This window comes from Podarcis erhardii (assembly GCF_964252035.2).
Source record: "Podarcis erhardii genome assembly, chromosome: 3".
Taxonomy (NCBI): Eukaryota; Metazoa; Chordata; class Lepidosauria; order Squamata; family Lacertidae; genus Podarcis; species Podarcis erhardii.
Genome location: NC_138507.1, coordinates 82,397,861 through 82,419,096, shown reverse-complemented (window position 1 = coordinate 82,419,096; position 21,236 = coordinate 82,397,861). Strand labels below are relative to the sequence as shown.

Sequence of the window (21,236 nt, the reverse complement as noted above, 5' to 3'; positions counted from 1 at the left end):
AAAAAAATGCCAAAAGCTGCTGAAATTTGGAGAACTTCACTTCAGAGTGAGAAAATAAGAGAAGCTGAAATGGACAAATTTGTGCATCCCTGCCCACAATTATTGTATTTGTACATATAGCCTAATCATATATAACAAATATGTATGTTGATATAAAAATGTTTTTGACTTCAGCTTTCTTTTTAAAATCCTATTAAATATAAACTTTCTTATTAGAATTGCTTTTAATATGAACAAAGACACCTGAAATGTTGGAGACATCGAAACAAACAAACAAGTTTTGAAAAGCTGTTCGATCCTTTTGACAACCACAGTCACACAAGGTTACCTCAGATGACTCAGGATTTATCATGTCAAATTTGAGGTGAAGCAACTTTGTCACTGTGATTTAATAAGAGGTGACACATTTTCCTTAAATGTCCTTAAAGAGAAAAGCTTTTGTTATGTAATTCTCACTACAGCTGGGAGCCCGTGGCCTTATCCACATGCAAAATCTGAGTAAGCAAAGGAGAAGTGGGGTAGGAGGAAGAAACACTTTAGGGCTATTATTCATAGTCATTGTTCTACAGCATGTGCTACTGAGTTCCTTCTCAGAAAGCAAATACACTGATGAGGATAAATCCTTACTTATATAATTCTCAAAAAAAAGTAAGTTGGGAGAGAGTCACAAGAAGAGCCTGCTGGATCAGGCCATTTGCCCATCATGTAGCCCAGCATCCCATTCTCACAGTGGCCAACCAGATGCCTGTGGGAAACCTGCAAGCAGAACTCAAGCGCAAGAGGCCTCTTACCTCCTGTGCCTTCCAACAACTGGTATTCAGAAGTGTTACCACCTCCAGAACTGTGGAGACAGGGCTTAGACATCATGGCTAGCAGCCTCTGATAGCTATTTACTCAATTTTTTGAATCCTCTTTTAAACGGGGTGGTGCTACGGGTTAAACCACAGAGCCTAGGGCTTGCCGATCAGAAGGTTGGCAGTTCGAATCCCCATGACGGGGTGAGCTCCCGTTGCTCGGTCCCAGCTCCTGCCAACCTAGCAGTTCGAAAGCACACCAAAGAGCAAGTAGATAAATAGGTACCACTCCGGCGGGAAGGTAAACAATGTTTCCGTGCACTGCTCTGGTTCTCCAGAAGCAGCTTAGTCATGCTGGCCACATGACCCAGAAGCTGTACTTCTGGTCAATAAAGCGAGATGAGCGCCGTAACCCCAGAGTCATCTGCGACTGGACCTAACGGTCAGGGATCCCTTTACCTTTAAGTTGCTGACCATCATTGCCTCCTGTGGGAGTGATTCCATAGTTGAACGTTGTGCTGTGTAAGGAAGTACTTTCTTGTATCTGTCCCAAATCTTCCAACATTCAGCTTCTTTGGATGTCCATGAGTTCTGGTGTTACGAGAGAAGGAGAAAAACTTTTCTCTATCCACCTTCCCTATGCCATGCATAATAACTATCATGTCACCTCTTCCTCACCTTTTCTATAAACTAAAAAGTACCAAATGCTGCTACCGTTATTCACAAGGGAGTTGCGACATCCCCTGGATCATTTTGGTTGTCCTGTTCTGAACCTTTTCCAACTCTATAATATCCCTTTTAATGTGAGACAACCAGAACTGTATACAGCATTCTAAATACAGTTGCACCATAGATTTGTACAATGGCACTATGATGTCAGCAGTTTATTTTCCAATTCCTTTCCTAATGATTCTACCATGCAAATTGTGTTTTTCACAACTGATGCACACTGGGTTGACATAGTCACTGAGCTATTTACTATGACCCCAAGGTCTCATTCCTGGTCAGTCACCAGTTCAGACCCCATGAACATATATGTGAAATTAAGATTTTTAGCACCAACATGCACCACTTTACACTTGCTTGTGTTGAATTCCATTTACCATTTTACTACCCATTCACTCAGTTTGGGAGGGGTCCTTTTGTGGTCTCTTAGAAATGATGGTGTGCTATGACTAAGTTTTTCATATACTTTCCCGCAATTTGAGAGCCTCTTGCTTGCATATGTAATAATGTTTTAGATATTATTTTCAAGGACAATTCTATAAAGGATAAAACATAGCATTTCCTATAAAGACCCAGAATCATTCCAGGCCATGGACTGAATAACACAGTAAAATACTGTCCTAGCATGGCTAGAGAATAGCGAATAACTAGTAAAAAAAAAATGTATGGCTTCTCCTGCAACATCAATATGAGTGTTTAACAAAAGAGCCTATAAAATGGGTGTTGAAGTGCTCTATAAAACATGCTGTACTAAAGCAATAATAGTTACAGTAAGATAAAATGGTGCAACTACCAAGGTGAAGATTTATACCAATTTTTCCACAGTACAACTGGATTCTTGGTCTCCCAAGTTAGAGACATCTGCGCCTGCCAATACATTATTTTCAAAGAATTCACCTTTCAGAGTTTCTACTTTTTGACATCTGATTGCTTTTAGTGTGGAACATACTACTTTGAGAGTTGAGAAACCAGAGGAAAGAAACTGGGCCAGAGCAACTTTTTCCAACCTCATGCCTTCCAGATATTTTTGACTGGAACTCCCATCAGTCCCAGCTAGTGCAGCTATGCTGTGCCTGGGCTGATGGGTGTTGCAGTCAAAAGCAACTGGAGATCATCAGATTGGGGAAGGCAGGACCAGAGCATCATTTTTAGTATTGACCTTGTGAATACATTGGGCTGCATCCAGGCTTAGTCATGCTTAGAATAAACTCATTGAAATCAATGTGACTTAAGTTAGGCATGGCTATGTTTTGATCTCACCCATTCCTTGCTACAGTGAACATCATGATCTCAATATAGTTCATGAACATCAAGAGCTCATTAGCAACATTCATTGTTGCTTTTTAAATGCATATTATACTTTGCTAAAGAGCTATTATTGGCTACAGGCTTACTGGGCACTTTATTATATTTTATTCTGAAATGCATTTTATATGCTTTGTCTTTTAAAATAGCATTGGAAGCATGCTCTATTTTAAAACATAGGAATCAAAGGGTGTTATTCAACTTAAGTTTAGCCCAGAGCAGACCTGTTATTTTCACTGATATATGCATGTTTGTGTACACTCTGCTCCAATATGTGCATTTTTGTACCCATTGTGTGGCTGGAGAACTACATTGCAAAATCTGGAGAAGTGCAAATTTTGAAGGATGGCTTTGTTCCAGTTCACATATTGTTTTGAGAAGTGCAAATCAAGCGCACATCCCCTGGCCCTCACACCACCCCTATCTCCCACCTGTAAGTCCATCCCATTTTATCTGTATCTCCACCAACAGAAGGATTCCATCTATGACATCTTATGTTGCTACAAAACAAATTCCTTCCAGTAGCACCTTAAAGACCAACTAAGTCAGTTCTTGGTATGAGCTTTCGTGTGCATGCACACTTCTTCAGATACACTGAAACAGAAGTTTCCAGACCCTTCTATATAGTGAGAAGGTGGGGAGGGGTATTACTCAGAAGGGTGGTGGGAATGGGTGATTGGCAGATAGCTGTGATGAGCCTGTTGACAACTCTTAACGACTGCAATAGGTCTTACAGGAAAAAGCAAGGGGTGAAAAGGTGAAAAATGGCTTTGTCATGTATAATGAGATAAGAATCCAAGGTCTTTGTTCAGACCAGGTTTCTCCATGGTTTTGAGTTTGGTGATAAGTTGTAATTCAGCAGCTTCTCTTTCCAGTCTATTTCTGAAATTCCTTTGTAGTAAAACAGCTACTTTGAGATCTTGTATAGAATGTCCTGGGAGATTGAAATGTTCTCCTACTGGTTTCTCTGTCTTGTGATTCCTGATGTCCGATTTATGTCCGTTTATTCTTTGGCGTAAGGTCTGGCCTGTTTGTCCAATATAGAGAGCTGAAGGACACTGTTGGCATTTTATGGCATACACAATGTTAGACGATGAGCAATTAAATAGTCCCGAGATGGTATGTGTGATGTTGTTGGGGCCAGTAATGGTGTTGTCCGGGTGTATGTGGCAGCAAAGTTGGCATCTGGGTTTATTGCAGGCTCTGGTGCCAGTGTCCGTGTTAGGTCTGGTTGTAGTATTATTGTGGGTTAGGAGTTGTTTAAGACTGGGTGGCTGTCTGTAGCTATCTGCCAATCACCCATTCCCACCACCCTTCTGAGTAATACCCCTCCCCACCTTCTTACTATATAGAAGGGTCTGGAAACTTCTGTTTCAGTGTATCTGAAGAAGTGTGCATGCACACGAAAGCTCATACCAAGAACTGACTTAGTTGGTCTTTAAGGTGCTACTGGAAGGAATTTGTTTTGTTTTGACTATGGCAGACCAACACGGCTACCTATCTGTAACTGATCTTATGTTGCTGTATCTGATGTGTTCCACCAGCATATCTCTCTAGTAGAATATTGTGTCTGGCATCCGATCAGTAAAGCACAGCATCTACTGAATTCTGTTGTCCCTACCACTACCAGCAGCTTATCTCTACAACAGGACTTTGGCCTTTATTCAGAACTTTTTCGACTGTCTACACACTAGAGCCCATTTGTATAATACCTCAGGCATAATATATATCCTGAACCAAGAAATATACTTTCAATCTATATCTTCCTATTAGACCAGGTACATTTCATGCTTCCATTAGAACACAATGGGAAATGTCCATTCTCAAGAGTGAAGAAATAAAGCCGTAAATCATAGTGCTAACTACCAATACAGGAAAGGGGGAGGGGTGCAAACCCAACAGAAAATACTGATTTAGCAATAAAAGATGGAAGCATATATATATATAAATATTTATATCCTATAATTATTTTAGAATTAAATTGCAGAGACAGATCTTATGACTATTAGGCTATATTGGAAAATTGGATAAAGCATAAATGCAGGAGATAATGAATGCAGGTGCAGAGAGAGGCAAATGGCTTATAACATTCAGGTAGCAGTAAAAACAATAATCTTACATTTACACCCTGCTGTGAAATTTTAACATGTTCTATGCAAAATGGCTTTCAGAGTTTTGCAGAGTGATGTCACTATAGATTCTCTTACTGGAGATACACAAGTTTAGCTTCTCATTCCAAGTTTTGTTTTTTGGTTTTCCCAGTGAGCATGCTGGGCCAATTTGTCCACAGTAGAGCACATTCCACCTCAGTGAATAGATGTTGCTCAAGCTCATTGCTAGAGTTTGGGGTAAAGAGTTACCTTTTTATATCTCTTTTTCAGCTAGGCCCCAAAACAAATGTTGTAGATGTCTGTTTCTTGCAGATTAAGGTAGGTAGCTGTGTTGGTCTGACGCAGTCGAAATAAATTAAAAATTTAAAAATTGTCCAATAGCACTTTAGAGACTAACTAAGTTTGTTCTGGGTGCATGCACACTTCTTCAGATACCTTCAGTGGGGATTATTCGCAGGTAAATGGGGTTGGGGTTGCCACTGAAAACCCCTTGTATGTATTCTTCACATGTAAACCACACTCAAGATGCGCTTTTTTTTTTTTTTTGAATAATATTTATTAAAGTTTTCCAATTAATTACAAATTAATAAAACATCCAATTTCAAATCTTTTTCCAATTACATCCTTTCAGGACTTCCCCTTCCCTCCCCCCCTTGTATTCCAAATCTCTCAAATGATCTCAACAAGTTCTTCTCCTCAATTCAGACTTGTTATCCTTAACCCAAATTTTTTTTTTTTAAAAAAAAAACATTATTTTCCATTCCCCTAAAATCGGCTTATTCCCACCACGAGTTCCCCACTTTAGAATACCATGTAGATGTATATAGCCTAAATAAAACATAGTTTACGCCCTTTGGATTCCACATTTCCCACCCCCCCTTTTCCCGGTTGCGTTCCCAATGTTCCTCAATGTCCGATATTTCCACGTCTCTCTAAGTCATAGTCCTTTGCCAGTCCTCTTTAGTTTCGAATGTCCAATCATGGAAGGATTCTGTCTCAAAGAAAGGCCCATTTTTTCCATCCAGATTTTTATATCCAGGAGTGAAAAACTCCAAATTATAATCCTTAAGCTTGTCAAATCTGGATGTCCCAAACGTCCCCACTTTTGACTTGGTCCAATTCTTGTTATTTTGTTGTTCTTATTGATCACACTCCTCTTTCTATTTCTTTCTGTCCCTGTTTTCCTGCACAAATGTCCTAATTCCAAAAGTTAGTTCCTTTACAGAGGCTTGTTATTCAGAAACAAAACATTACGTCAAGTTCCTTTCATTCCACAACAGATGATTCCATTGTCTTCTTCGGTGTAGTGGCCTCTGTAGTCATAATAATGTTCCATTTCTGCAGTTTCCCAGGAGATAAACAGTTCTGTTCCAATTTCCAGCTAAAACCACTTGTAATATCCCTCGGCTCCTCTAGGTGGATTGCAAAAACTGAGTTCTCTTCCAGATCGCGTCCATTAGCCCTAGTAACTTTATAATCCTTATTTAAAACAATTTGTATCCAATTTATAACAAATATAACCAGCAAAGTCCTTGTAACATAGTCTCTATCTTATTTTCCGCTTTGACAGCTCTTTGACAGCTGTCAAAACTTGCCTTTCTCCTCTCCAAACTCCGTCATCGATCGCTCCCGGGGTTCCAGGGGGGGTTGTTTTTAAGTCCGAATTCTACTTTCCTCCTCCAGCTCAATCTCATATTCTTCACTCGTGAGGTTAAAAACTTGCCAAAATGATGTTACTCCGATCTTAGTTATCAGATCCTTTGCTTTGACCCTTCTACAATGGAGGGGGTGGCTGACTTCCTTTTTTGCGCCTCCCCCGCTCGCTCCGAAATTTTTAAAATTTTTGTCCCTCTTTTTAGTCCAAGTTCCAATTACTTACGGGTTGTTCTTTTAGGTCCGAATTTTCAAAGGAAAAAGCCAGCGCTCTCCGCCGAATGGCATGCGGCTTCGCACGGCAGGGATAGCAGAGGACTCAAAACACCACGCTTCTCCCCGGCACCCGATCCGTAGCCTTTAAAAAGGCTCCTTCACGAGTCGGGAGGGCGCTAACGGTGTCAGCCGAGTCTCCATGTCCACGGCCCCCGTGGCCGTGGTTTTTAAGGGTCCCCGCATCGCCGGTGCGGTAGGACCCAGCCCCTGCCGTGCAGGCTCCCTCCGGAGCTCGGAGGGAGTCCGCCATTCGGCGATGGCGCCGACCCGGAAGATGCGCTTTTAGTTCCACACTCATTACCGGGTCTTCTTTTCATGACAATGATGCCACTGGGTGAGCTTCTCCTCATGTGCAGCGGCTCTGTGCAATGAGGACATCCACACAATTGGGGGCCCCAGTCATATGTAGCCCCTACACATGCAGTGTGGAGCTGGCAGATTGGCTTTTTGATATAGGTCACTGCAGACGTGGTTTTGTTTTTAAGACTTGGCATCATGGACAGGGCTAAAGGCATGGCCCTGCTCCAGACTGCATCCTTTAAACAAGAGCCACATGGGCTTATGCTACATGCTTTTTTAAAGCCATAGCTACAAACAGACAATATGTCAACTGACAGATTTTGCCTTGTCTAAGCTTTACAACTCAACACCTGTTCCTTATTCTAAAGATGTTGCTGTAAGAGATTAGAGCAACCATGCACCACTGAATTGGAACACAGCAATGGATAAATAACAGGTATTACCGTATTTTCCGTCCTATAGGGCGCACCGGCCCATAGGACGCACCTCGTTTTTTTGGGGGGGGGGAAATGAACAAAAAAAATTTAACCCCCCCCCCCGCCGCGGCTGCCGCCCCAAGCCTCTCGCGTCTGGCGGGACCTCCTGCCAGGCGCGCAAGGATTGCGGAAACTCGCCGGGGCTGCAGGCTGCCTTGTGAGCCCGTGGGAATTCCTGCCGGGCTTGCAAGGCTTGCGGATAGCTTCCTGAAGCCTGGAGAGCGAGAGGGGTCAGTGCGCACCGATACCTCTCGCTCTCCAGGCTTCAGCGAAAGCCTGCATTCGCCCCATAGGATGCACACACATTTCCCCTTCACTTTTGGAGGGGGGAAAGTGCGTCTTATGGGGCGAAAAATACAGTAGATAAGAAAGCTAAGAAACAGCCCAGGAAGACTGCACCTTGAACCACAGGTTACATAGACTCAAGGTTGGTCAAGGGAATGAATTAGACTTGATGGGAAAATGCTGCAATGAGTGGCAAGGATCGAATGTCACTAAATCTTTATTTAAGCTGCAATTCTTATTAAGGAGTAAGCTAAAAGAGACTTGCTTCTGAGTAAACAGGCACTGGAGAGAGACTTCCATAAGAGGACAGGGGAGGGAAGCAATTTCCACTGATCTCCCTTCCCTCTTTCAGTGAGGATCTGGCAATACTTGCATAAAACCTTTCAAACTCTGGGTTGTTCTTTGTTGAAACAATAGTTCCCAGCAGGGATTTTGTTATCTTGGACAGTCCTTGTCTAGCATGAAAACAGGTCCTTAAATATTCTATTTAGCTTGCCCCACTGAGGTAGTGGTGATGATCAGAAAGGGACCAGGATCAGATAAAATAAAATAAAAATTTCCAATGTATTTGGATCAAAGCACAGAGATGATGAAAATATACATACTCGGCAATAACTGAAATATAAGCATAGAAAGTACATGTGAAATTAATACAAGGGAGTAATTGAAAAACAATATTAGACTGGCAAATAAAAATAGCTACCAATAAAGCATGCTGATTACTACGCCCTAAAATACATCCTCCTAAAGCTTCCACCAGTCAAAACTGGTTAAAAGTTTAGGATTTTCTAGCAGTTTAACCTAAAGATTGAGAAGGAGTTCTAGCTACCAATCCAAGCAAGGATGTGAGGATCTGACTTCTCTGCTCCCTTCTGCATGTCATATACTTCTTTTGGATTCTAGCTTCAAAATCTTCTGAGATTACAGATAGGGATACAAGCAGTTGAGAAACAAAGATCATTAACTCAATGAGAAAAAATGTTCATTCACATCCAAACCCAGCTAGCTGGTATATTGAAAATGGAACCATGAAACGTACAAGTTACTTTGAAGTACCTAAACCTATTAGTCAAAAATAGCTTTAAGCAAATATTTTCCAACAGAGAAGCTGCATTTTGGAAGCCATGTATATGATCCAGAACATTTTGTACAGCTAGCTCTTTAATCTCAGTTTATTTTGCTTCTTTGTGGAACAAAGGTTGGCATCTTTTAACTCTTCTAGGGTTAACTTGGGCTTTATTAATTTGTCCCAATCTGGATCACACACACATGAATGTGGTTCATTTTATAAATATGGTGCTGTGGGTTAAACCACAGAGCCTAGTACTCGCCGATCAGAAGGTCGGCGGTTTGAATCCCCGTGACTGGGTGAGCTCCCATTGCTCAGTCCCTGCTCCTGCCCACCTAGCAGTTCGAAAGCACATCAAAGTGCAAGTAGATAAATAGGTACCACTCCGGCGGGAAGGTAAACGGCATTTCTGTGCACTGCTCTGGCTCTCCAGAAGCAGCTTATTCATGCTGGCCACATGACCCAGAAACTGTACGCCGGCTCCCTCGGCCAATAAAGCGAGATGAGCGCCGCAACCCCAGAGTTGGCCACGACTGGACCTAATGGTCAGGGGTCCCTTTACCTTTACCTTTAATGTGGCTATGCATTACCTGCTGGTTGGCCTTCTCTAGTGAGATGTTGAAGAAAAGGAAACGGAACAATTGGGTTTGTAGCACCTCCAAGCAACAGGTAGCACTATATTTTTTTCTGACTCTGTGCCGTGCTTTGTTCTTAAAATGATCTGGAAGTTCAGCCATGTATGTATACTTCAGGGGTGACTCTGTAGTTCAATAAAGTTTACTTCAATATTAGAATTTGGCACATAGAAATCTCTAAACACTGGGAGGGGAAGGAAAGGAGGAAGAGAGAGAGAAAAGCATATAATCAGGCAGCTACAAGAAAAATAAGAAAACAGTCATTTTTTTTTGCAGAGCAAAATGCCACCACTCTCTTCAGATGCTCTGCTTCAGATTGCTTCGTTCTGAAGCTAGAGAAAGGGGCACAGCTGAATGGCAAGCACATTGAAGAAATGACACGCTTACAGAAAATAAGGATGTTAAAGCAGTAATACAGAGGCATAAGGGCAATTGGGTGTTAAAACAAAAATTTAGAACAGCAGTGCTTTTCTAGAATTTCAGAATTCTGTTAAAAAGATCTTTTGATAGATAGACTAGATAAAATAGAGTGGCTGTTAGGTTTTAATGAGGGCTTGAAGAGGCTGTTACAGAAAGTTGTGAGCTTGGAACAGCCATCCTGGCTTTGTGCTAAGTTTATATTGTTGTTTTTAAGTAATACTTTTGACATTTCTTGGTGTGAAGCAACTTCATTAAATCCCAGTGTGAAACAGAAATGAAACATTTAGAAATGGCCTTCTGATGTTCATAACAGTAGACATATGAAACAATCAGTTGTATATACACATTATGCTAGATTGCCTTTCCCTGGTTGCTCTGACACATGTCCCTTTTGAAAAAAAGAGGAAAAGTTTATAATTGCTATCTGTGGGCTTAAATCAATAAAATAATTCTATTTTTGTATTGTTGTTGTCTATTTTCCTTATCATCACCCAGAGGACCATATCTATTGAATGTTTTTCCAGCATCTCTACCATAATGGTGCTGCATCTGGCATTCCACCCCCATCTTCCAGCCCAGACACTGAGGTCCAGCACCAAGGGCCTTCTGGCAGTTCCCTCACTGTGAGAAGTGAAGCTACAGGGAATCAGGCAGAAGGCCTTCTCGATAGTGGTGCCCACCTTGTGGAACACCCTCCTATCAGATTTCAAGGAGATGAGTAACTATATAATCTTTGTTACAGATAGGTAGCCGTGTTGGTCTGCCATAGTCAAAACAAAACAAATTCCTTCCAATAGCACCTTAAAGACCAACTAAGTCAGTTCTTGGTATGAGCTTTCGTGTGCATGTCGGTGGAGCATGTGTAAGTCCTTGCCACCCCCACCCCGTTCTGCCCCCTTTTTATGATGTCTTTATGACTTTTGGGGGCTACTTCTGGGTTTCACATGTGGACAATTACATGTTATTTGAACACACCTAAATTGGCCGTTGCCTGTAAAGCAGTGCAGAGCTGGGGACCAGAGTGTCTTCCTCAGCCAAGCCTGTAGTCATGGTGACTGGGGTGGAAGAAGTTCTGGCAGAAAGGACCAGAGGGTCTTTGAATGGAGCTGAAAAGGGCCAGATCATTCATACACAGCACCTTTTAGCTTTCATTCCCATTCTTAGTGCATTTAATTCACAAGTTTGGCCTAGATGTGCCCATTTTTTGTACATTACATTTCTGAGTACACACACAGTTAGATAATTGAGTGCTACTATTAACACGATGCGACAGCACTAAATGTCCTCTTATGTTTATATTGGGTGTTTTGTTTTGTTTTTAAAAAATTGTGTTTAATCTGCATTAGGAACTCCTGTCAGGGTGAGTGCATTTCTCTAGGTTTGGTGCAGCAATTAAATGGGCAGTTAGCATCTCCACCGAGAAAGAGGTTGGGCAGAAGACAACTGCTAATCCCAGGAGAATGTTGGACTAATGAAGAGCATGACTAACAAGCCTCAGGTGTATCTGTTGTGAGCCAGGGCACTTGGCTTCAAAGGCAGAGACAGCAAATATGGCATTAGTACGCTTCAGAGCACTCTTCTGCGGTAGCTTCCACCATACATGGATTAACAAATTAAGCAAATGAAATAATTAAGATCAGAAAAAAGAGTGGAAGTTATTGATGCATTCTGTGGGTAGTGGGGTTGGAAAGAAGCAGAGTACCTTAGCCCCAAACACCTGCAATTTTGTGTGTGCATATTCAGAAATATGCTAAGCGTTGGACAACATTTAAATCAGGATTTTATTAATAATAATGAAGTTTGGGAATGGCTACATACACCAAACTATTACCATGATTTCCCTACAATTCTGCCCTAAAGAATGAATGCATTCACATAACTAGTAATCATGAATATTTATTTACTAACACAATTTCCCTAGTATTGTGATGGTGTTTGTTGTTGTTGTTGTTTTTAAATGTTACCTGTCTTCTATTGATTTGATTCATTTTTCAGATAGTCTGTCTTCAGTTGCTGTTATATAGAACAATCACAGGGTTTGGTTTGGCAGTAGCCAAAATGATTTATTTTGAACTGCTGGAGATTTCATAATAATTGAAGTCTTTCAGCACCACATTCAGCCAGAATGCCAGAGTACCTCAAGCAGCTGTTATAAGACCTTTTAATTCTATTAGCCATCCATTCTTAGACAAATTTCCATATTACATTTTAATGTATTGTCCTCCCTAGAAACATGCAGAGGGAAAAGAATGTTGAAAAAACTCTCCTCTATATTTTCCTCCTATAACTTGCACAAAACAGCCACCCTTGCAGGATGGTTTATTGCCCACAAACAATTAATGTGTGCAATATCCCCTCGGGCAGAAATGGAAGAGGGAAACCAAAAATGCCTGCAGCAACATGATGTTGTTGGACTCAGCCCCAGCTAGCAAGGCCAATGGTCAAGAATGATGGGAGCTGTAGACCACCAAATGAAAGGCCTTTTTGACTGCTAATGGAATCATGATTAATATCTGTTCATGAATCTGTGTCTTTTTCGGTCAACCCAGTAATAGCGAAATCTGGGACTCAAGTTCACACTTCTGCCACTGACAACCATCCAGCTCCAAGGTAGTGGTGAAGCTTGAATTAACTACGATATAGGATACCTACCATACACATAATAATTAACAGCAATTAATAACCATAGTCTTCAAGCATCTTGGAACTTTAGTAAACATGGGAAACCCTTATCACAAGCTGAAAGGCCTTTTTGACTGCTAATTGAATCATGATTAATATCTGTTCATGAATCTCCCCCCCGCCCCCGTGTCTTTTTCGGTCAACCCAGTAAGTCATTCTGAGAAGCAGCTTTTTTAAAAACCCAAGTTTAATGCTTACAGGCAAAAAGTACTTTGCCTGCTGTCACTAACTGTGTTTTGCACCAGTCATTTGATTGTGTTCCTGTCTCAACTTAATTGTAGCAAATTTTCAGATCAAAAGTGAAAAGGGCTTTTTCTGTGTACTTCAGTAAGTGAATAAAAGGCAGTCCGTCATATTTCTGACAGACCTGAAATATGCATGGAGATGCGCTCAAAAAATTGGACGCCAGAAACGTGATGCGAATGCCAAATGATTAGCTGAGAATGGATTAGATGCAGTGACAGTTTAGAAAACGCATGGCGGAAGGAGAAGTACCTGAAGCACCATTTGATATGATCCATGTTCATTATGGGGTGGTTTGTGTCACAAAATGACAAAAGATGCTAATGAGGGTCAGCAAGCCAGCTGGAAAGAATCTGAAATCCGTAAAGAAAAGAGATTACGTAGGTAGAAAATGAACTTTCGAAAACGGAAAACAAGGGCCTGAAAAGCAATAGACTAAAAGCCATCAGAATGAGGAAAACCTGAAGATTTATGATTTAATAGCAAGTGTTAATGCTTGCGAAGCAACTTTCTGTGCAAAATCCCATCAAGGGTAAAAACCGAACAGGAATAATTGATAAAATATCCCCACGGAAACAAATGGGAGAGCCCAACAGCATTAGCGTTCTCATCTATATTGGTAACCCTCAGGATCTTGAAGACAAGAGATGGTCCCTGCAAATACTTGAATAGTGAAAAGGAAGACTATCACTGCAACTTGAACAAGAGCATGTTATGATAACTTTTTGTGATTTCATCAATGGACTTGCGTACCCAGTTGCAGCACCCCCTCCCCAGGGAGCAGGAGCCCTCTCACTGGTGCCATCACTAATGATCACACTGGAACAGGAGCCCTCTGGAAGGTAGTACCAGACAGGCTGTTCCCTCCCACCTCTTCACAGGGCCAATCCACCAAGACAAAGAACACCAGATCAGGACTCCTCTAAAGGCGCCTGAGCTAACCAACACACCAAGGTGCTTGGGTGGCTAACAAGCCAAGAGCCTTCAGCTCTTCTGAGGGCTCGTTGCTGCCGATGCTCCGCTCAGGGAGCCTGCACCTTGCTCCTTGCCACTAGCACACTTCCTCAAGAGCAGAGAATCCTGGTGATCCCTGTGGCTCTGCTCCCGGCGCTCCTGTACTGCATCATAAACAATCTCATGAGAACCCTCTCTCTGTGTCTTCTTCCTTCTCAACAATGTTCTCTCGTGACGTTCTGGGCCAACTGCGCTGCTGAGAGCAGTGCCAGCCCATTTAAATGCCCTGGGGGCAGACCAGAGTGACAAGTTCGGCTGCCAGGTCCACTCCTTGGCCCCGCCTGCCCCAGCTGCCGCCACGGACTGACACAAATTCAAATCTGGGTCTGGCAGACCTCACCTCAAAAGGGACATTGTAGAGTTGGAAAAGGTTCAGAAAAGAAGAGTTTGGATTTGATATCCCGCCTTTCACTCCCTTTTAAGGAGTCTCAAAGCGGCTAACATTCTCCTTTCCCTTCTTCCCCCACAACAAACACTTTGTGAGGTGAGTGGGGCTGAGAGACTTCAGAGAAGTGTGACTGGCCCAAGGTCACCCAGCAGCTGCATGTGGAGGAGCGGAGACGCGAACCCGGTTCCCCAGATTACGAGACTACCGCTCTTAACCACTACACCATACTGGCTCAAAATAATCAAGGGAGTGGGGCAACTCTCCTTTTTAGAAAGGAATATCTAGTTTGGGCAGCGGGAGGATCCAAAATTGGATCTGCATGCAAAGCAGATGCTCTACTACTGAACTAAGTCCCCCCCCCCAAAGCGTATTTCTCCTCTTTCTTTTCCACGCTGCTGACTCGAGCCAGACCAGGCAGTTGTTGAACATCTTTGAATGTCGCTCCCCAACTATTTAAGATTGCACTTTAAAGTAATAAGAAAACAATGTTTTAAACCATCACCTATAAATTAACTACCAGTTGTCCTGCCAGCAGCTTGTGCCAATTTCTGTCTAACAAAAGGTTTCAGTTTAATTCTTTCACATTTAAGTCACCTTTTCAGTTATTCCTATGAACGGATTGCCTCCCTGCTTTAAAGGTTTTCATAACTATAGGTCTGGAAAACATCAAGTAAGAACCAACTTATTCAAGTGATCTGAAAGATAAATTAGAATCCAAAGAAGATTTTAACGCTGAATTTAATCTCAAGTAAATAGGATTATGAAAGTTCAATAGCATCTTCAGCATTATTTTTTCTGACTGAAGTATTCTAGATAACTTCTGGGCTTATTGATTTAATATGAGTGTTTGTGTGTTTCCAACCAGGAAAACTGTGCTCAGCATGAGATTTTATGCTTCGGCTCTAACAATCCTGTCTTCCCACAGAGTTCTTCAAAAACCTACATTTCAAGCATTTTTCTTTGAATGTCATCTGAACAGAACAGCACTTCTATTTTTCCTGCTTGGTTCTGATTGGTATCTCTTTGTTTCAGCAGATGAAGATGTAACAAGATTTTAGAGAGGACTAGTAATTTCTTATTTGGTGAGAAGAGTTTTTCTTCAAAGCAGAATTCTCACTTCTATGCCATTCATATTGGTGCATCCCTCTTTTAAAAATGCTTTGGGTGTAAGTAAATTAAAGACCTAATCTGAGGTATGGAAACTTGAGATACTGGGTCCCTGCAAGATTTGGCTACCACAAAACAAATTTACGTTGGGATTATTTCCATGGGGACAAATTGTGCTGCCATTTCGAATTATGGACCGCGTTATTAATGAGCTGCATGATAAAGGATGCCAAGGTTAGCTTTCTTCCATTTAGAGGAGTGAGTCATGCCTTTGGCTGTTCCTCTGTAGCAACAATTGTTACTTGACAGAATGGAAGTGGGGGAAAGAGCTTGGAGCAGACTCCATTAAAGCTCTGTAGCAATCAAGGAGCAATTTTCATTTCTTCATCTGGAACATCCCGAGGATGATTTTCAACTGGCTTTGTATTTTGTATCCCTATTTATGCTTATGCAAAGCCCACATATGAGTTCCTAATGGTGAAATGAAAGTTATTTTCTCGCACTCAATTTGCATGGGTATAGAGAAGATTTGCATTCGTTTAATATATTGCACATTGCACTGGGGAGAGAGAATTCTTCAGGGCAAGGCTTCGTGACTCTCTGGAAAACTTCATGGAGGTTTTGTAGACTTGATACCGTCTTCTCATAGGGACTATGCGGGACTGAAATAGAACATGCCCATTCACGCACATAAATTTATATAGATAATAAATCATTTGCTTATTTAGGGGAAATGAAGGGGAGCTCACTTGAGATTGCCGTAAAAAGAAAGAAAGAATGGAATTTAGTAATGCAGGCAGTTTGCTACTTAGTCTGGTTTGTCAGAAAGAATTTCAGCTCTAGGATTGATAATCCTCTCTGAATCTAAAAATCACCATCTAAGAGTTTGCCTTTTAATTAATACCTTGTGTTTGGTAACAGAGGGACTTCTTTTGATAGTTATGAAGCACTCTCGTTCCACTTTGCCAATACACTATGGAAGAAGACCCGAGAGACAGAGCAACGATTTATATTTACTGCATTCAAATATGACAACAGAAGTTATGCCAAGTTATGTAAGTATGGGCAGGTGGGTTTGATTTGGCTCCCCAGCCAGGGCTTAAGAGAAAATTGTCCCTAAATTGTCCCTACCTGCTAAATGAGCCTTGAGTATGTGGACCCAACATGCACACCTAGGTCCCAGCATGCCAGGCCTAAAGGGCAGCCCCAAAGATCCCACGTCAAAAGTAATAGAGTGCCCTTAAAGCCCATAATGCCTCAAAGTGTCTGTCAATTAAGTTCTTAGATTTCATTACCTGCCAGCATTGAATGCCAACTGACCAAATAAGGAGAGAGAGAGAATAAAAAATAAATAACTCTGTAGTGTGGGGTAGGCATAAAAAGAGGAACACCAAGGGCCCATCAAGGGCTCCCCCCTCCCCAAATCTACTCAGCTCCTGAAAGGATTACAGTGGTAGCTCGGGTTAAGAACTTAATTCGTTCCGGAGGTCTGTTCTTAATCTGAAACTGTTCTTAACCTGAGGTACCACTTTAGCTAATGGGGCCTCCCGTCGCCACCGCGCAATTTCTGTTCTCATCCTGAAGCAAAGTTTTTAACCCGAGATACTATTTCTGGGTTAGCGGAGTCTGTAACCTGAAGCATATGTAACCTGAAGCATGTGTAACCTGAGGTACTACTGTACTAGCAAAAACAAAACCCACCCTGTAGCAGGAGGGAAGGTGCAGGAAAAAAAGGGGGGAGCAGAAGGTGCACTTCAGCATAGCTGTAAAGGTTATGCACAATGGTATCAATTCACCAGCATAGATTTATTATCCTTGGGTACTGTGTCACTCTGTCAGTGCAAAGCAATTTAACAGCAGTCCTATTCTGGGTGTAAATTGAATATAAGACACCTCTGCCCCGTCTTATCATTCTAAAGACATTTTCCTCCTTTGGTTTTCTTGTTCTATGGCTATGAAGGCAAAGAGGTGCCAAATGCATGCTGCACATACCATTGACGGGGTGGTCCTTTGCATATAATAATGTTCTATATGACTGAATAGTTTTGCAAACTTATGAACTGGGGTCCTAACTATGAGGTCAGCATTCAAGTTGGAGATATTTTGCAGAGATTAAATCTATATTGGAGGTGCTGAATGCCTTCTGAGTCTGTTACATCAGTAATAACAGGTGTCCTGCAACCTGAATATGAGTATCTGATCATTTTCTGATCCCATTAAAAAACAGCACAGCATTTTATTTACTTCTTTTTTTACCCACAGTTATATGCTCAGCAGATGTCTTTTGTGAGCAGTCTCTGATGGGAGTGATTTTAATTCTGGTTCGTGCTCAACAAAAGCAGATGGCACCAAACAGTTAAAAGCATTAGCTGCCATTTTGGAAAGTAAGAAGCAGCGCACTCCCAAACACACACACACACACACACACAGAGAGAGAGAGAGAGAGAGAGAGAGAGAGAGAGTCCTAGCCAGCAGATTTTTATAGGGACAAAAAACAATGTTCAGAATAAATACACCAGCCGCTAAGCAAAAGGTTGAAATTGATGAAACGCGTGTGCACACACAAAAAATCTCCAGCTGATTAAGATGAAAACTGTCTGCTTTTAAATAAGGCCAGGAATTAAGTACAAGACAACACAAAGAAACAACTTTGCATGAAAATAAACACACAAACGAATGGAACAAGACAATTAAGGGGGGGGGGGAGTGGGATGCTAATGTCTGCAGCTGCAAATGTTTCTGCTGTCAGTCAACAAATGTATAAGTTCCACAATGTCACAAATATGAACTGCAGAAGAGAAAACCTAGTTAAAGCACAAAAACAAAGGGCATCTTAAGCATTCATAAAACGACTCCCCCCTCCCCCTGATTAATTTAAAATATGCATAGGAGATAATTTGGTCCTGAATGCCATCACTGTAATGGCATTTGTGCAGATGAATAATCTGCATATTTTCATTAAAGTGCAAGAATAATTATTTTATGGGAAAGCAACTCCAAAGGCCTCTGAGCCAAGGTGCAAACATGTAATAACTGAATGGTTCTTTCCATATAAAGCATATACACCGACCACCACCAACTTGCAAAAAATCTGTCTGGGGTGAGGTGGGAATGGTCAGCTATGTAAGCTCCACTGCTCAAATTATTGCAAGGCACAGCTCAAGCTCACCTCAGCCAAGCACATTGCTTCAATTCTGCTTGCATGCTTAAGTTGTCTACTGCTGACCATACTAGAAGAGCGCTGGTGGATCAGGCCAAAGGCCTATCTAGTTCAGCACCTTGTTTCTCTCTTTGGTCTGTTACATGCCTCTGGGATCTAGGTCAATAACTCTGCCTTGCTATTGGAACCCAAAGTCTGGTATTTGGAGACATCAAGGGGAGCATCATGACTGGTAGCTACTGAGAGCTTTATCCATCAGGAAATTGTCTAATCTCATTTTGAAGCCATGTTGCTACATCTTGTGGTAGCAGATGCCACATGTGTGAAGATACCACCCTGAATTTCCCACCATTCAGCTTCATTGGCTGACCCTGGATTCTAGTATTATGAAAGATCAAGGAAAAGCCCATGGTGGTCAGAGGATGCAGTAGTAACCAGAACAGGGCTATCAAGAAGATAGGAGAGGTGGCAAAGTGGTTCTAATGGGGGCAGAAGTTCAGATTCCCACTCTGCAGAATAAGCAGGAATCCCCCTCTCCAAAATAAAAAGTTGGCTTACAACATATCCCATCTAAACAGCCCCTCACAAGAATTAGGGATGCTATGCCAAAATATGTCCTACAATTCATCCGCTGTGAAAGAGGATTCCAGTTTTGTTCCTCATTCTCAGTGTACTTCAAATGAGGGTTTCCAACATGAGCCTTCTGGAGGTGCCTATGCCACGTAGCCCTGATTGTCGATGGGTCACTCCCACAGGTACAACCGAGAGCAAACACACATTTGCTCCTGGGTATCGTGTGAAGCAACCTACTAAAATATACTCAAAAAGTTTTGAAAATGATATCTGCTAACAGAAACTCCAGTTTTGCTTTCCTTCTGAAAACTACCAGCTGTTTTTTGCTCTTGCTGAAGAATTTAGGCAAAATCTTATTGGGCCGAGCAACTAGTGTTCATTAGACATTCTCGAGTAATATAAGCAGAGATATCAACCACTATTTGGCGCAGAGAGAACAAAGAAAGAAAGAAAAATGCACTCATAAGTCGCTGATAGCTATAGTAACTATATAATTTACATGAGGCTCCTAAGAAAGGGCATAATCTTTAGAAGCTTCATGTTCTTTTTTTTTCTTTTCTTTTTTGCTGAAACAGCAACATATTTTGCTGCCAGTAGGCAGAAGTAGCAAGTAATAATAATACATTGAAGAGAAGGAGAAAGTGATTTGCATTTTATCAACCAAGTTTGCAAAATGTAAAATAGCCAGGCCTTTTACGAGGAGATAGAATTGAGACATCTGTAGTTTTTAAAAGAGAGACAAATAGAAATGTCTTCTGTGACAACTACAGTAATGTCAGTTAATTTTTGCCAGCACACTCTGAAAGAAGACTCAATACACCTTATTGGAGTGGAAAGGTTGTATTTATTTAAATTTAACAGATCAGATGATCTGCAAATAAGCCAAATCAATAATTGGGGTAAGGTAAAGGTAAAGGGACCCCTGAACATTAGGTCTAGTCGTGGCCAACTCTGGGGTTGCAGCGCTCATCTCGCTTTATTGGCCGAGGGAGCCGGCGTACAGCTTCCGGGTCATGTGGCCAGCATGACTAAGCCGCTTCTGGCAAACAAGAGCCGGAGCAGTACCTATTTATCTACTTGCACTTTGATGTGCTTTCGAACTGCTAGGTTGGCAGGAGCAGGGACCGAGCAACAGGAGCTCACCCCGTTGCGGGGATTCGAACTGCCAACCTTATGATCGACAAGTCCTAGGCTCCGTGGTTTAACCCACAGCGCCACCTGAGTTCCCAATAATTGGGGTGGGTGGAATCAAATCTATGTGTATGAAGGAAGATACCTCCAAACCCCTGGCCTTGAAAGCTGGCTCCCAGCCAATGACTGGGAGAAAATTCTTCCTTCTTGCTAAATGAGCCTTAGGTATGTGAACCCAATACGTGCACCTGGGTCCTGCTGTCCACCATTCAGCAAGGTATCTACACCAGGTCCTAATGGTGGCCTCAAGTATCCCCAAGCCTTAGGCTCAAGAGTGTCCCCATACCAAATAAATCCTTATGGTGCCAGTGACTTCCCTACCTACACAACAGTATAACAATACAGCAATACAATACAATGGTTTAATTTCCATTTTAAGATTTTGGTTTGCACCTCAGGTGCATTTTCTGAAACAATACACAATCTGAAATGCAGCTCTCCTTCGAAATTCATACTTCTCTGAATTTTCAAATGGCATTCTCAAACCAAAAAATGCACATATTATGGAAAGGAGGATATAAAATGCATCTAGTAATGAAAATATTTCAATGCATTACTGGAAATTGTTTCAAAAATGTGCATCTCTCAACAAAAATGCAGGTAAAAGTGTGGATATTACGAGAAATCTGCACTGAGATGCTGATGAATTTTCATGTGGACCTTGTAAACAAAAAGAAGGAAGAAAACTGATACAGATATGTGAAGTACTCGACTTCAAGAATGGATAAATGAGAAACCGAAGTTGACAGATTTGTCCATTGCTATTGGTGACCATTCAAAAAAAATCCATATATGCTTAAGAGTGTAATCTTGTAAGAAGTAAGGCCC

General features: G+C 41.7%; 2 long non-coding RNA genes across 3 annotated transcripts in view; both read left to right on the top strand.

Moving 5' to 3' along the window:
• The first annotated feature begins 13,780 nt into the window (after positions 1–13,780).
• Positions 13,781–17,920, top strand: LOC309339592. Of its 2 annotated transcripts, none has more exons than XR_014155474.1 (3): positions 13,781–13,817; positions 15,303–15,459; positions 17,747–17,920. It is a non-coding gene; the product is annotated as an uncharacterized lncRNA (long non-coding RNA). The 2 variants fall into 2 exon arrangements; XR_014155475.1 differs by having other exon boundaries at positions 13,800–13,929.
• Positions 17,921–20,283: 2,363 nt separating this feature from the next.
• The window catches only part of LOC309339591, a 474,307-nt gene continuing 473,354 nt past the window's right edge, over positions 20,284–21,236 (top strand). Inside the window, exon 1 of the long non-coding RNA XR_014155473.1 lies at positions 20,284–20,439. This is a non-coding gene — a long non-coding RNA (uncharacterized lncRNA). The remainder of the gene's footprint in view (positions 20,440–21,236) is intronic.